The sequence below is a fragment of the Equus quagga genome, chromosome 22 (genome assembly GCF_021613505.1).
Source record: "Equus quagga isolate Etosha38 chromosome 22, UCLA_HA_Equagga_1.0, whole genome shotgun sequence".
NCBI classification, from domain to species: Eukaryota; Metazoa; Chordata; class Mammalia; order Perissodactyla; family Equidae; genus Equus; species Equus quagga.
The window spans coordinates 20,822,501-20,837,953 of record NC_060288.1 but is presented as its reverse complement, the minus strand read 5'-3'; positions in this window follow the sequence as shown (position 1 = coordinate 20,837,953).

The window sequence follows — 15,453 nt, the reverse complement described above, 5'->3', positions numbered from 1 at the left end:
TCTTTTTGGAAAACTTAGTATCTTCTATTTAAATTTTGGTGGTTATCTGAGCAATTCATCATTTTACTTTCTTGTGTGGTTGATATTCACATGCAGAGACATTGGAAAACAGTCCTCATTGTTTCTAGGGCTATTTCTGGTTCTGAATGATGTAACCATGTCTTTGACATAAAGAACGATGCTTCGTTCTCATCAGAAACAGACAGCATCCTCGTCATCTGATAGTTACTCTAAAGGACCCAACCATAGTTGAGATGTATGAGATGTAGGTTACATCCCTTTGACTATGGTTTAGAATTAAAATTTTATTTGTCAAAATATTTTTCTTATGCTTCATCTAACTGCCGTATCACAAAATAGGCAGTGTAAAAGCATTTGTGGTCTTGCAACTTGACTGAGGTCCTACAATTTTCTGGTAAATGATTTCTATCTGTGGACTCAAAACCTCATCATTGAATGGTATACGTTAAAAAGGTTCTATATATGTTCTTGTATGTAAATAATTTACGACGGAATGTCTGTGTGGAAATCTACATGCTCTTTTTATAAGATGTTAATCATCTATAGATTTAATCAAAAAGTATCATGAGAAATATCCAAGAGTAATATTTAGAAGGGACATTCTACAGACTCATGGCTTTGTTATTTTGTGACAATAGATTTTCCCTTTTTGAAAGAAAAATAAACTAGACTCGCATTCCTCTCTAAGGGAATTGTATCTGTGTAGTTCAATCAAAGAAGAACTGTTAGTAAGGTTTGGAGAACTCTTTAGGATGGCCCTCAAAGTACTCTTGGAGTGCAGGCCTCTTGGGAGATGAGTTAGTAAAAATGAAATAATTGTTTAAAGTCCAAGGACTTAATGTGAATCTCTAGACCAAGTCAAAGCATACCAATAATTCTCAACATAGGATAAAAGAGAGGAGGGGATTTATATATAAATAAAATAATCAAATTTTAAGATTTCAATTTAGTTATCTAAATAGGCTGCCTGTATTGATTGTATTCAGCTACTTAAAATGTGCAATTCTACCCAAAAGGTAATTAGTCTATAATTTACTTAAATGATATACTTTTAATCAAGATTTTAATTTCACTTAATGTCCCTGAAATAATGTGGAAAGTAAAATGGAAAATTAGACCATTTATTGCACATGGAGCAATACAGGAGACACTAAATAAAAGATTTCAAATGCCCTTTTGTATAATGAATTACTTCGAGTGAAACAAATTCCAAATGCTAGAGACATATAAATGGAGATGCAGAAAAATGTTTATTTTTTTTCTGTTTTTATTATTACAAACAGAGATAAGATTTTAAACATCAAAAGGAATAGAATCAAATATTTTAGAAACATATAGAGTACTGAGGAGTAATTGCAAATGGTATTGCTTATTAATGGGAGTTATTCAGTAGGGCTTTCCATCTGCGGTGGGGAGAGCGCATAATGGCAGGGGGGGGGGGGGGGGGGGGGGGGGGAGGGGAGGTGATTGGCATCTGCAACTCCAGGACATACATATCCCAGTGCCAGATTAAATACTGCAAATGCAATGGAGCTTCATTTTATCATTATATACTGTAGCGTAGCATTGATTTAAAGTTACCTTACCCCAGATCCACACCTAGGTGGTTAATTAACAGAAACTTATTAGGTAGTATTTTTTTAGACAATGATCATGGAGTATTTTGTTTCTTGGCCACAGGCTTTTTGTTAGTACAAGGCCTCTCAACTCTCTAAAGCTGTTGTGAGTAGCCACTGGTTGCTTCTAAGCAGGTCCACTGCCTCTACTAAATTTCCCAGTGAAATCTGAATCTGAGTTCTTTGGGATCAAATAAGTGAGCCATAGTTAATAAATAAAAATACTGAGTAGAGAAAATGTGGGTAGCCAGTGAAGAGAAGAGGTTACCTGGAAGGAGAAGAAAAAAAATACAAAAGTAGTAGCTCTCTCTAAGAAGTTAATTATACTTTGAATGTGACTATAACTACCTCTTTTTAAAACCTGTGTCTTTGGGACTGGCCCGGTGGCGCAGCAGTTAAGTTCTCACATTCTGCTTCGGTGGCACGGGGTTCGCTGGTTCAGATCCTGGGTGCAGACTTACACACTGCTTGTCAAGCCATGCTGTGGCAGGCATCCCACAAATACAGTAAAGGAAGTTGGGCATGGATGCTAGCTCAGGGCCAGTATTCCTCTGCAAATAGAGGATTGACGGCAGATGTTAGCTCTCTGCTAATCTTCCTCAAAAAAAAAAAAGAAAACCTGTGACTTTGTCTAAAATAAGAGGATGCCTTTCCATGTGACTTAGGATAATTATCTTTTTTATAAATCACAACCTGCTTTATATGTTCCCAAGAATGTGTACATTGGCAATTAAATGTGGTAGTAGGACGATTTGAATGGAAAATATTTTCACAGTTAATAGTTTATAAAATTAATAATTATATTTTAGTTTCTTTTTGAGTGAAGTTCATATTTTATCTTTAAATGGGATATACATAGAGCGCTTTTCTGTGGCCAACAAAAACCATTTTGTATGGAGCATCTAACTGATCACTGTCTGTGTTTTCTGAAGCACGATATCATAGTCAATCACTGAAGACGCCAGCTTGCAATTCCCACAACAGCTTTTAAGTGTAGAGTTCTTTTTCACATACTACCGGCTCTCTGAATAACAAAGGCTTTTGGTTGGATCTAGAAGAATCATGGCGGCCCTCACATCAGACAGGTAAACTCCAGAATTTCAGAAATCACATTTGGACAGTCCAGTGCTTTTCTCAGTTAGCTACAAAAGTTAACTGCAGGCTAACAGTTCTATCTTTTTATGTTGTGACCATAAATTTGTTTTCTAAACTGGATTCTTTTAAGAGTGAAAGGAGGCACTGTTAAGAAGTAAGCCAGGACACCAACCACCATCTGGGCCTAAGTCAGGTCAGCTTGCTCACCAGGGGACGGCAGGCGTCTTTCACCTGCTTCTATTTTGAAAACTTAACTATTGGTTTTGATATTTATATTGACCATTATTGCAGGAAAATTAACACACCTCAATTTCTTTGGATGAAATGTAGATACACCATTTAGAGATATGGTTCATCCTTTTGCATTGTATGTCCTACCATTGTCCTTATCCCTTTTCTAAGCTTGTTGATAGATAGGAAACCCAAAACAACAATATGGTTTTTTGATATTTTAAATAAGAGACTTCAAACAAGGTAATAGGACCTCTGAAAAGCCAGACCTTGAAAGGCCAGAAAATTGCAAGTCATTTTGCTGTAGATCTTCATTCCCAAGATGCTTTTGATGATGATAAGGTGTATTATCATTCCTTGGATGACTCGTGTGTGCCAGAGGTTTTGCTATGTGCTCTTCATATGTTAACTTCTTTCATCTTTCCAAAAGCACTGTGAATCTGTCCAGATTTGCTTTATTTTACGGAAGAAAAAAATCAGACATAGAGAAGTTTTATTAATTTTGCTCAAAGTAGCCCAGCTAGTCACCCAATGGAAGCTTCTGTATTAAAACTGTGATACAATTCTAAACTCCATGCTCTTTTCCAATACGCTACACCACCTTTACGTAGTCTTTATAAGGAATTTTATGATTCCTCCTCATGTAGTGGTGTGGTCAGCCTTGTTTCCACTGCTGAGCTTTTCATCAGGCAATTAGTGGAGACACACCTGGGGCCATCAGGAAGCAAAACGTGATGTTCATTTGCCAGTGTGGAAAGGAGAATGTCCACATTACTACCAAAATAATAAAAGCCACCAGTACCTAATCCACAGAAAGGAATATGGTCAGGAGACAACAGATCCTGGGAATTCAATTGACTAAAAGGACAGTCATTAAGATTTCTATCCTGTGAAAAGTGGATTTTGTGTCGCCAAATCTACAATTTTTTTAAACAAGCTAGTTTACTATAGAAATGTCCTGATTTTTAAATGTGAAGTTTTTCAGTTAAAATATATTGTAGGGGCCAGCCTGGTGGCATAAGGGTGAAGTTTGCACACTCTGCTTCAGAGGCCTGGGTTTTGCAGGTTTGGATCCCAGGCGCAGACTTAGCACTGCTTGTCAAGCCACGCTGTGATGGCATCCCACATAAAATAAAGGAAGATTGACACTGATATTAGCTCAGCAACAATCTTCCTCAAGCAAAGAGAGGAAGATTGACAACAGATGTTAGCTCAGGGCCAATCTTCATCAAAAAATAAAATAAAATAAAATAAATATATATATTTACACACACACACATAAAGGTAAAAACAAAACAATACAATACACAATAATCATTGTAACAGAAATACATCCACTGAATGAATTTGGCTCACAGGCTGACAGTTTAGGACTTCTGATAAAATTTTTGAAATAATCTTTGGGAGATTGGGGAAGGGAAGTTTTCATTAGAAAGGAGCCACATGTCGTTTTGTAAGAGAATGTGTAGACTTCAAAGTGACTGAGTCAGAGTTCACACTCAGAACATTGCCCAAGGGAGAAAGAAAACCTAAAATAAAACAAATTAAGATTAATACCCATAGGAAAGAAAAGTCACTCACTGGCTATCACACAAGATTGCTGACTATAAGACCAAATCAGCCTGTAAGACTAGATCAGAAGGAGTAAATAGAAAGAATAGAAACAAGAAAAGAAATGAAAGAGAAATGTAACGATCTTTCAATTTCTTATCAGACAAGGACTAGAAACTCAGTGATGATGACAAAAAGAAGACAAAACAACTTCTATTTGTATCATATAGCAAACTTGGCTCTTAATCACACTTTCACATTAAACTATGGATTTCGTAGAAGTATTTGCTGCAATAAAATTTGCTTAGTCTTAGAACTGGTTGTAATTTATGTTTTGTTTAGATGAATTCCTGAGCTCTTTGTGCCTAAATTTCTTAATTAATGAATGAAAACAATAGAAACAATTTTGCTTATGTGCTTGCTCTGAGAAATAGATAAGTGTAATATTACATTTTAAAACTACATTAGGCATGATGAGTATTTAATATCTACTGGTGATTTTATTTTTGGAGAACATAGCAGGTGCCATATGAGAAATGTAAATATAGTTATTGACCTACTGTGTCAGTGACAAAAGAAGATTAGTCTTTTCTCTAGGGGGTTAGAATTAGCCTTGCTGAAAACATTCCTTGCATACCAAATTAGACTATACATTGTATTTCTGTCACTGAATGCTTTCCTTGGTGGTTGTCTTGAGTAAAACAAATTGGATGTAGGTTCAAGTTATATCATTCAGGCACCTTCTCTCAAAAGTAATTAGTGTCTTACTCACTTGAAAGCAGATAATTACATTTAACATAATCTTAAAAGAGGCCCCAAAGATTGTTCTCCATTGGTAAATGAATAGGAAGCGGAATAAATTGACTTTCATGATCACTGACGTTTAGGAGAACTAAGAACGCTAAAGAATGATGGATGTAAAATTTGGTCTTACAAGGCTGATAAAAATGAAACACATTATTTCCATTGACTCTCACACAACCCTCAAGGCATTTTTGTCCAGTGAAAATGGTGCATGGCACAAGGAAGGACGTTCCATAAAGATACAGCCAAACATTCGTGCTGGTCTCCAGTCCCAGTGACTTATTCAGTGACCAGCCCGTCCGGGCTCTGCAGGAGACCTCCAACCAAATGAAAGCTAGACAATATTCATCTCTTTGGCTCCAATTCCTTCAGAGAAAAGACGTAACTCTGAGGATCACATCGTGCTCCGTGCTAGGACACCAGGATACAAAAGACATCATTCCTGACTCAAAACATGGTTGGAGACTCAGTAGTCTCTGACCGAAAGCAGGCTGACTGTAACAGGAAAATAAATTCACTACTGGCCAGGAACTAGGATAGTACATGCACAAAGATGTTAGGAGTAACGTCATAAAACTAGAACAGAAGAGATCTTGAAGGGAAAAAAAGGCTTGGGAATTAAAAATGGATTGATATTGCTAATAATAATCAAGAAGAAAAAAAACCTAGTAATTTTAGGAAGTGAGTGATCTTTCTTCTTTTTCAAGTAGTTCTAGAAACTTACTCCAGATAAAGTTTGGAATATACGCCACAAATTGTGAAAATTCTATAATTAATTTTTTTTCTTAGGATTTCTCTATTGTTTAGTGTAAGAAATCTTAATAAATCACTCCAATTAGTGCCTAATTAAGTCACATTCAATGATATGTTCCAGTCTCTGAATGTACCCTGCCAAAAAAATAAAACCAATATAATTTTTGGATCAAGTAATTTAGCTATTTTAAATTTCACTCTACCAGTTTCTCAAATGTCTTCATAAATTTGCATAAAAATATTTCAATGGCCACTGTGTCTTAAACGTATTTTATTCAAAAATATTTAGTTTCTTATTTTAAATTAATTTTAATTTTAATTAAAATTGTTAATCTTTAAGGATACTTAAATATGCTAATGGTCATATTTCCTTCCTTTAAATAGATATTTGAAACACGTTTCCATGCATTGAAACTACCCTCTAAATGTTGAACATATCGCCTGTTATTTTGTGCTTTCAAAACTTGGCATGGTGTATGGCCCTTTTTCAAGCAGTAAGATGGTCACACATCACACATGTGCTGGGAAACCCAATGGATAAAATTGTGATGCTCTGTGTCTTCCTGATAGCTTTCCCTTCTCTCCTAAGACGGCCTCTTTTGGGGTCACTCCTGTCTGTGCCCTACATGATTTTTCACTTTCCACCATGTGATACACAGGATATTCTTATTCTACTGGCTTCTTTTATCTTTTTTTTTTAAAGGTATGCCTTTTGCTGAGGAAGATTGGCCCTGAGCTAACATCTGTTGCCAAACTTCCTCATTTTTTTTTTCAATCTCCCCAAAGCCCCACTACATAGTTGTACATCCTAGCTGTAGGTCATTCTAGTTCTTCTATGTGGGATGCCGCCATAGCATGGCTTGATGAGCGATGTGTAGGTCCGCATCCAGGATGCGAACTGGCGAACCCCAGGCTGCCAAAGTGGAATGCATGAAGTTAACCCCCTGGCCATGAGCCCCCTTTTCTGTTTTTAATTTGATCTAGAATTTGGCTTACTATGATGTATTTTGCTTATGACTCCTCTTTTTTTCTAACAATTTTTGACAGATTTGTTGAAGTTTAATTGAGCATAATGAATTGCTAATGTTGAAGTGTACAATTTTATATAATGGCTGAACTCTGTTGCCTAGAAGGATATGGTGAAATTCTAACCCCCAGTAATTCGCAATGTGAACTTGTTTGCGAATAACGTAATGGCAGGTATAGTTAGTTACTATGAAGTCATACTGGAATAGAGTACACCTTTAATCCAGTACGGCTGGTGTTCTTATAACAGGGAAATTTGAAAGCAGACACAGATGCAGAGGGAAAATGGCCATGTGAAGACGGAGACAGAGATTGGAGTGAGGCTGCCATAAGCCAAGAAACATCTAGGGTTACCAGAAGCTGGAAGGGCCAAGGAAGAATCCTGCTCTAGAACCCTAGAATCCTCAGAGGGAGTATGGCCATGCTGACCCTTTGGTTTTGGACCTAGTCTCCAGAATTGTGAGACAAGAAATTTCTGTGGTTTTAAGTGTGTAACCAGTTTGTGGTACTTTGTTATGATAGCCCTATAAAACTAATACAATTTACAATCAGGAAACTATCTGACAATCAAAATAACAAAGATATTGTTGTTATTAGTACCATTGGGTAGATTCCAACTCCTAGCAACCCTATGTCCATTAGAGTGGAACTCTGCAAGGTCTTTTTGCACCATCCTCTCACCTTCCAATGCTGTATCAGACAATGCTCTGCTTCTGTTCATAGAGTTTTCACAGCCAATGTTTTGGAAGTGGGTGGCCAGGCCTTAATCTGGAAGCTCTGCTTAAACTTGTCTACCATGGGTGATGCAGCAGTGTTTGAAATACCAGTGGCATAGCTTTTAGCATCATAGCAACACATAGCCACCACAGTGGACAACCAACAGACCAGTAGGGTGGTTCTCTGACTGGGAAATGAACTGGACAGCCTGCTGAATCTTAACCACTAGACCAGCAGGACTGGCTGTAGCAAACATATGTATCACCTCAAAATATTTCCTGATTCCCCACCCGTTGACATCTCCCCAAAACTCACCTCCATCCCCATGAAACTACTGAACATCTTTCTTTGGTGTGGTGTCTGTTCAATCTGTTGTCCATGTTTTCATTGGTATTCTGTTTTGGATAGTATTGATATTGGAAGGTTCTTTATATTCTGAACACAATTTCTTTATTAGATATGAGATTCCTAAATATTTTTTCACAGTCTGTGACTTGTTTTTTTCTCTTAACAATATTTTTGAAGAACATAAGTTCTTAATTTTAACAGGATGCTTTTTATAATTTTTTTCTATTATGAATCATGTTTTTGTATTTAAGTAATCTTTCCTACTACAAAGTCCATTTCAGGGGCCGGCCTGGTGGCGCAGCGGTTAAGTTCTCACGTTCCGCTTCTCGGTGGCCTGGGGCTCACCAGTTGAGATCCTGCGTGCAGACATGGCACCACCTGGCATGCCTTGCTGTGGTAGGCGTCCCACATATAAAGTAGAGGAAGATGGGCATGATGTTAGCTGAGGGCCAGGCTTCCTCAGCAAAAATCAGGAAGACTGGCAGTAGTTAGCTCAGGGCTAATCTTCCTCAAAAAAAAAAAAAAAAAGTCTTTTTCATATGTTTTCTTCTAGAAGTTTTGTAGTTTAAGATTTTACATTTGGGTCTATGGTCCATGTTGAGTTAATTTTGTATATTATTTAAGGTATGCAGTATTCTTTTTTTGTCTATTTGCTTAAATTTTTATATATGGATATCCAAGTATTCCAGTACTGTTTGTTTCATATTCTTTCTTCACTAAAATGTCTTTGTACATTTGTAAAAAAATCAATTGATCAAATACATGTGTGTCTATTTCTAGGCTCTCTATTCTGTTTCATTGATAGGCTTGTCCATTTTGATGCAAACATCATCCCATCTGATTATTGTAACTTTATAGTGTTTTATTTCTAATAGTGTAAGATCTCCAACTCTGTCCTTTTGTTTTGTCTATTTCAAGACCGTTGCATTTTACCAGGAACCCTGCTGTTTCAATACAGCTATTCCTTCTAGGTTGTTTTAACTAGCAGATATTTTGCACAAAAATATTAAATGTTCAGATCTTTAAATTACAAGTAATGTGTAAAAGAAAAAATACCCTCATTCTATAACTTAATGCTGCCTCATTCAGGAACCTCATCCAAACTCACCACCCTAGGACATCAGGGATAATACATTATATGTCTGTAACCTTATCCATACTGATACACATACTCATTATGGAATCCATGTCTACAACTATATTGTTGTCTGTATGCTACTGCTTTATGGTTTAAAGTATGCCCTCTTGAGGCCTAGGCCTCAGCAAATATTCACACTTAATCACTAGCAATCTCTTTTTCCTTTAATCTCCAAAATCAAGTAAATCCTCTGAGAGCAGCAAAGATGCTTTCAATGCTAGATATACACCCTACTTAATTCTTAGAGAAAGTATTTTTCTTCCTCCAAAAAAAGACTTTCTTATGCCCATTAATCTGTTCTGGATCATTGTTCTTTTTTGATAGGCATTGGGATTTCTTCCACCTACAAGTATGTTTGAAAATATGGTACCTATCTATGAGTGTACCATGAAATGGGAAAGACTGAAAATCAATTTTTGATATACACTTATTTTTCATAAATCATATACTGTTATATTCCTAATCTTTGGCTGCTGAATGCTAGATGAATCTCTTACTTTGTGGCTTTTTTAAAGAAGTACTTAATTTGAAATAATTTCTTTTCTTTTTCTTTCTTTTTTTCTAATTCTGTAGTTGGGCTCTATTTATTCATTGATCAGCATATTCACACAGATTATGTTTTATTTAAAGCAGTAATTAATTCCCATTTCTTTAATTCCTGTTAAGAATTTAACTGTCAGTTTTACTGTAAGTCTTTTGGATTGAAGCTAAGAAAGTTTGACTTTGTTATTTACATAACCACTAACTTAACTACCAAGATATGAGAAAGCTCCTGAAAAGAAGGAACAGTTGAAAGTGAGAAAAAATAAAAGATGGGTATACCTAAAACAGAGTAAGTTTAACTCCAGCTATGGGGGAAAAAGCACTGTAGAAAATAATTGATAAGACCATTAAGTGACACCCACTTTTGGCCAGTTTGCGGAGCAGCTGGAATTTGATTATCAGTAGTCAAATGAAAACAGGCAATACTCCACTTTAACTTTATTTGTGATAATATGTTCCAGAATTTTCTTTAGTAGAAACTCACCATTTTGTGAAAATTATTGCTACAAATATAAAAACAAGATATTAGGTGTGACTGTCTAAAATCTTCTCTTCCGTTTTTTTATTATAGTTATATAAATAATAGAGTATGTCATGATTCTTATTCATATATTATGAATGGTCTTTGCTCTTCTAGCAGAATTTGAAGCCGGAGCCTAGGAACAAATAGTTAATATGAGAAATGTGACAATATAAATGGTCAAAGTTAAATTTATGGAGATTTTAATGACATTACACATATAATGAAAATGATGCTATAATTTGGTTTGAGTAAAATCCAACATGGATATAAATTTTGACTCATATGCAACACCTAAAATGAAAGCAGCAGTAAATTAGTAACAGTTATATTTTTGGAAAATAATTAATTTATTCATTTTTTCATTGATCAATATTTATTACTATGAATGAGGCGATGGCAATTTATTTTCTTTCATTGTAGTTTATTTGATAAGATGTTTTGCTAAAGAGCCTCTAAGAAATATTTATAATATGAATCACTAAAAATAAATATTGAATTTCATAGAAGATATGATGTAGATATGGATATTACACAAGAATGTAAGCCCTATGAGAATGTGAACTTGGTCTGTCTTGTTTTCTGTGGTATCTCGTGCATCGAGATTAAGGTTTATTTCATGGCTAGTGATCAAAAATATGTGTTGAATAAACAAATCAAGTTTTTTCTAAACTTTGATTTAAGAACATCTCAAGTATAAAAGTGATGACAACAAGCATTAAAGTCTAGTTGGAAAGGCCTCTAATGGATGTCTGCAAATATCAGTCTCTTTGATTCACCACGAGTATGAGTCAAGAGAGTATTTAAAAATGAGGTAAATCTTGAATGTCCACTGAGGTTGACTCCATCAGTGTTTTTAGGAGATACTGATGTCTTCAGACCTAGCTTGCTCTAAAAATTATTAACACCTTGCAATGGTATAAATCAACTCTTGACAACTTTGAGCTCTGCATCCTTTGCAGCTCTTTTGGCTAGGTGACCAAGATCTGTATATTCTCAGTATGTTTTAAAGGTGACAAGAGTTTGAAAAGAAAAATATGGAAAATGCATACATATATTTGGGAGAGAAAGATAACCTCAAGTTTAGACATATGAGACAGGCCTATATTTCTCACCAATAGCATTTTCTGATTGTCTCCAACTCTTGCCTGGCTTGAAGTTCCTTAATGTAGAATGATTATTTGATTAAATAATAGTAAGGCTCTTGCCTCCAGACATATTTAGCAAGTAGCATAACTTTTTCTCTCTTAGCATAATAGTAGATTCTATGAATGGTATAAGAAGTGCATAATATAGTCTGTTTTTATGAAGATCACGATTTTGCTTTCTATAATGAAAAATTAGAGATATCCGTACTTGGTCAAAAATGTACTAGAAATTCTGAAACCACATATTAGAAGTCTGAAACCTCACAGAAGGATTATATACTTGGAGTCTAAATCTTGACTAACTTTTCTGAGGACGTCCATAGTTGGCAAAGCTAGGTAGTTTTGTTATACAAAGCTTTCCTCGTCGACAGGTTTTGGGTTAAATTGGAAGCGATATTACTGTTGGAAAAGAGAAGAGTTCCCTCCCACCCTCCAGAAAAATCAAAAGCCTTTAACCTATATAAGTGTAAAATAATGCCACATAAAGCAGCTTCAATTATACAAAACAGAGTTTAGCATGCAGAGTCTGCTTTTACATGAAAAATAGGGCAAATGTACTACAGTCTGCTCCCCTCACCGCTACCGCAGTGGAATAATGGAAAGGTCGGAGGGTTTTGAATTCAATGAATCTAGATTTGAGTCATGTTTTGTGAATTAGGGCAGGTTTCTTAAGCATATGAAACTTCCATTCTTCACTATAAAATGGTCTTAGTAACCTCACTGCACTGTTGTGAAGATTAAATAAGAGTACGCATGTGAAAGCGCCCAGCAATTGCATTCTCAGTAAATGTGAAGTCTAGACTTCCGTTGTTCTCATAGTTGTTTCCACAGAGTTTAACAGAATTTTTTTTTCATTTCAGGTGTTAGCCTTTTCTCTCTATTGGGTTAAAATATCATTGAGGAAATGGCCAATAGGTACGAGAAAAGATGTTCAACATCGTTAATCATCAGGGAAATGCAAATCAAAACCACAAAGAGATATTACCTCACACCTGTTAGAATGGCTATCATCCAAAAGATGAGAGAGAAAAAATGTTGGTGAGGCATGGAGAAAAGCAAACACTTGTACACTGTTGGTGGGAATGTAAATTGGTGCAGCCATTATAGGAAACAGTATGGAGTTTCCTCAAAAAATTAAAAATAGAACTACCATATGATGCAGTAACCTCATTTCTGAGTATATCTCCAAAGGAAATGATATCACTGTCTTGAAGAGATATCTTTACTCCCACGTTCTTAGCAGCATTATTCACAACAGCCAAGACATGGAAACAATCTAAGAGTCCATCAGTGGATGAATGGATAAAGAAAATGCGAGATTATATATATATATATATATATATATATATATATATATAATATACTTTATCCATAAAAAGGAAGGAAATCCTGACACAAAATGGATGGACCTTGAGGGTATTGCTAAGTGAGATAAATCAGACAGAGAAAGATAAATGCTGTATGATATCACTTATATGTGGAATATAAAAAAGCCAAACTCATAAAATCGGAGAGTAGAATGGTGGTTACCAGGGCCTGAGGGGTGAGGGAAATGGGAAGAGTTGGTCAAGGGGTACAAACTTCCTTTTATAAGAAGAGTAAGTTTTGGGGATCTAATGGTGACTTAGATTACAATACTGTATTATATGCTTGAAAGTACTAAGAGAGTAAATCTTAAACGTTCTCACCACAAAAACAAAATGGTAATTATGTGAGGTGATGGATGTGCTAACTAACCTTATGGTAATCATTTCAAAATGTACATGTGTGAAATAATCATGTTGTACACCTTAACCTTATACAATGTTATATGTCAACTGTATTTCAACAAAGTTAGAAAAAACTGTCTTTGAGGACAGTGATAAGGTTTTTCTCTTCTCTTTAATACTAGCATTCAGTCAGTGACAGCAGTGCGGTCTGGAAATATTACTTACCAGGTTGAGAAATAGAATGGTTCTCTCATCTGCTGACTGATGTAGTTTATTTATGTCTATCTATGGCTATATATTTATCTATCCCAGATTTCCTATAACATGATATAGATATAAGTATACTTCAACAGTGCAGTATTTATTGTTAAATTTGGTATTTTACTCCTCAGATACTTAAACAAAATCATAGTGGTGCTATATAAATAGTAGGGGCTCATTGTTATAGCTCATTAGACAAATACACACTTTAGTTTCTTTCTAAAATGACTAATTAATTCAAATAAATTATAGGAGAAAAGATACAAATTTCTTCTGAAAACACAGAATCAAAATTCAACTTCTAGGGCCAGCCCCATGGAGTAGTGGTTAAGTTCGGTGTGCTCCAATTTGGCAGCCCAGGTTTGTGGGTTCAGATCCCGGGTATGGACCTACACCACTCATCAGCCATGCTGTGGTAGTGATCCACATATAAAGTGGAGAAAGATTAGCATAGACATTAGCTTAGGGCTCATCTTCCTCAAGCAAAAAAAGAGGAAGATTTGCAACAGATGTTAGCTCAGGGCTAATCTTGCTCACTAAAAAAAAAATCAGGGGGCCGGCCCCATGGCCAAGTGGTTAAGTTCGTGGACTCTGCTTCAGTGGCCCAGGGTTTTGCTGGTTTGGATCCCGAGCACAGACATGGCACCTCTCATCAGGCCATGCTGAGGTGGCGTCCTACGTAGCACAACCAGAGGCACTCACATCTAGAATATACAACTATATACTGGGGGGCTTTGGGGAGAAGAAAATAAAAAAAGATTGACAACAGTTTTTAGCTCAGGTGCCAATCTTTAAAAATAAGATCAACTTCTAAGCTGATAATATTCTTATTAACAGCAATAAAACTGACAGCACTTTTCAGCTGGAGAAGTAACTGACTTATCCCAGAAAGCCTTTTATTTGTTTGGTGTAAATATCTCTTCTCATATGCAACAACTTGTACCTCATTTAATTATTCAGATAAAGAGGTTTTCAATTTCCACTTATAAAAAACAGCTCTAAAGACTATTTAAAACGAACAAGTAACATCAATATAATACTTTATGGTGAAGATTCAAGGCAATTTTTAGCAAAACTCCATCACAGATAAAGGTCAAGTGATAAACTTCTGGTCCTAATGACATGGAGTTCCAGAAAAGGAGATCAATCCAAGGTCTGTATACATCATCAAGGAATGATCATGTGCTGAAAAGCACCTGCTCTCTGACCCTAGAAGAAACCCACACGCGAAATGGCTAAATTGACATATGATGAAGAGCAGGGGATGAAAAGAAGCTGATCACAGAACAGCTACCAACACTGTCTTCACCCTCCTAAAAAGAACAGTAAATCAGATTTATTAGGCAGCTATGGAATTTTTTAAAAAGAAAGATATTTTTTCTTTTATTTACACTGCATTTTTTTTTAAATTTCTGTTAGGATGAATGTGTTTATGAGAATATGTTTTCTCAAAAATACATGATATGGGGGCAGGCCCAGTGGCACAGTGGTTAAGTTCACATGCTCCGCTTTGGCGGCCTGAGGTTCACAGATTAGGATCCTGGGCGTGGACCTACACACCACTCATCAAGCAGTGCTGTGGTGGCATCCCACATGCAAAATAGAGGAAGATTGGCACAGATCTTAGTTCAGCAACAATCTTCCTCAAGCAAAAAGAGGAAGATGGGCAACAGATGTTAGCTCAGGGCCAACCTTCCTCTCCAAAAAAACAAAACAAAAAATATATATATATATATATGATATTTGTAGTAAAATGGAAATAAATAATGGTGTTGATAGAATTGAGAGGTTAAGGACTTTTAACAAATCAACAAATTTCTAAGTTAGAAATAATCATCTGGTTTCTATGATAAAATAACCTCTACTCTTCTCATTTTCTTTTCTGTCTTCTTTGTAGACTATTCAATGTACACATCGGTGTTGCCCAGGTTTGTCTTCTTCCCTTGACTATTTGTTCCTCCCATTCTGTGGA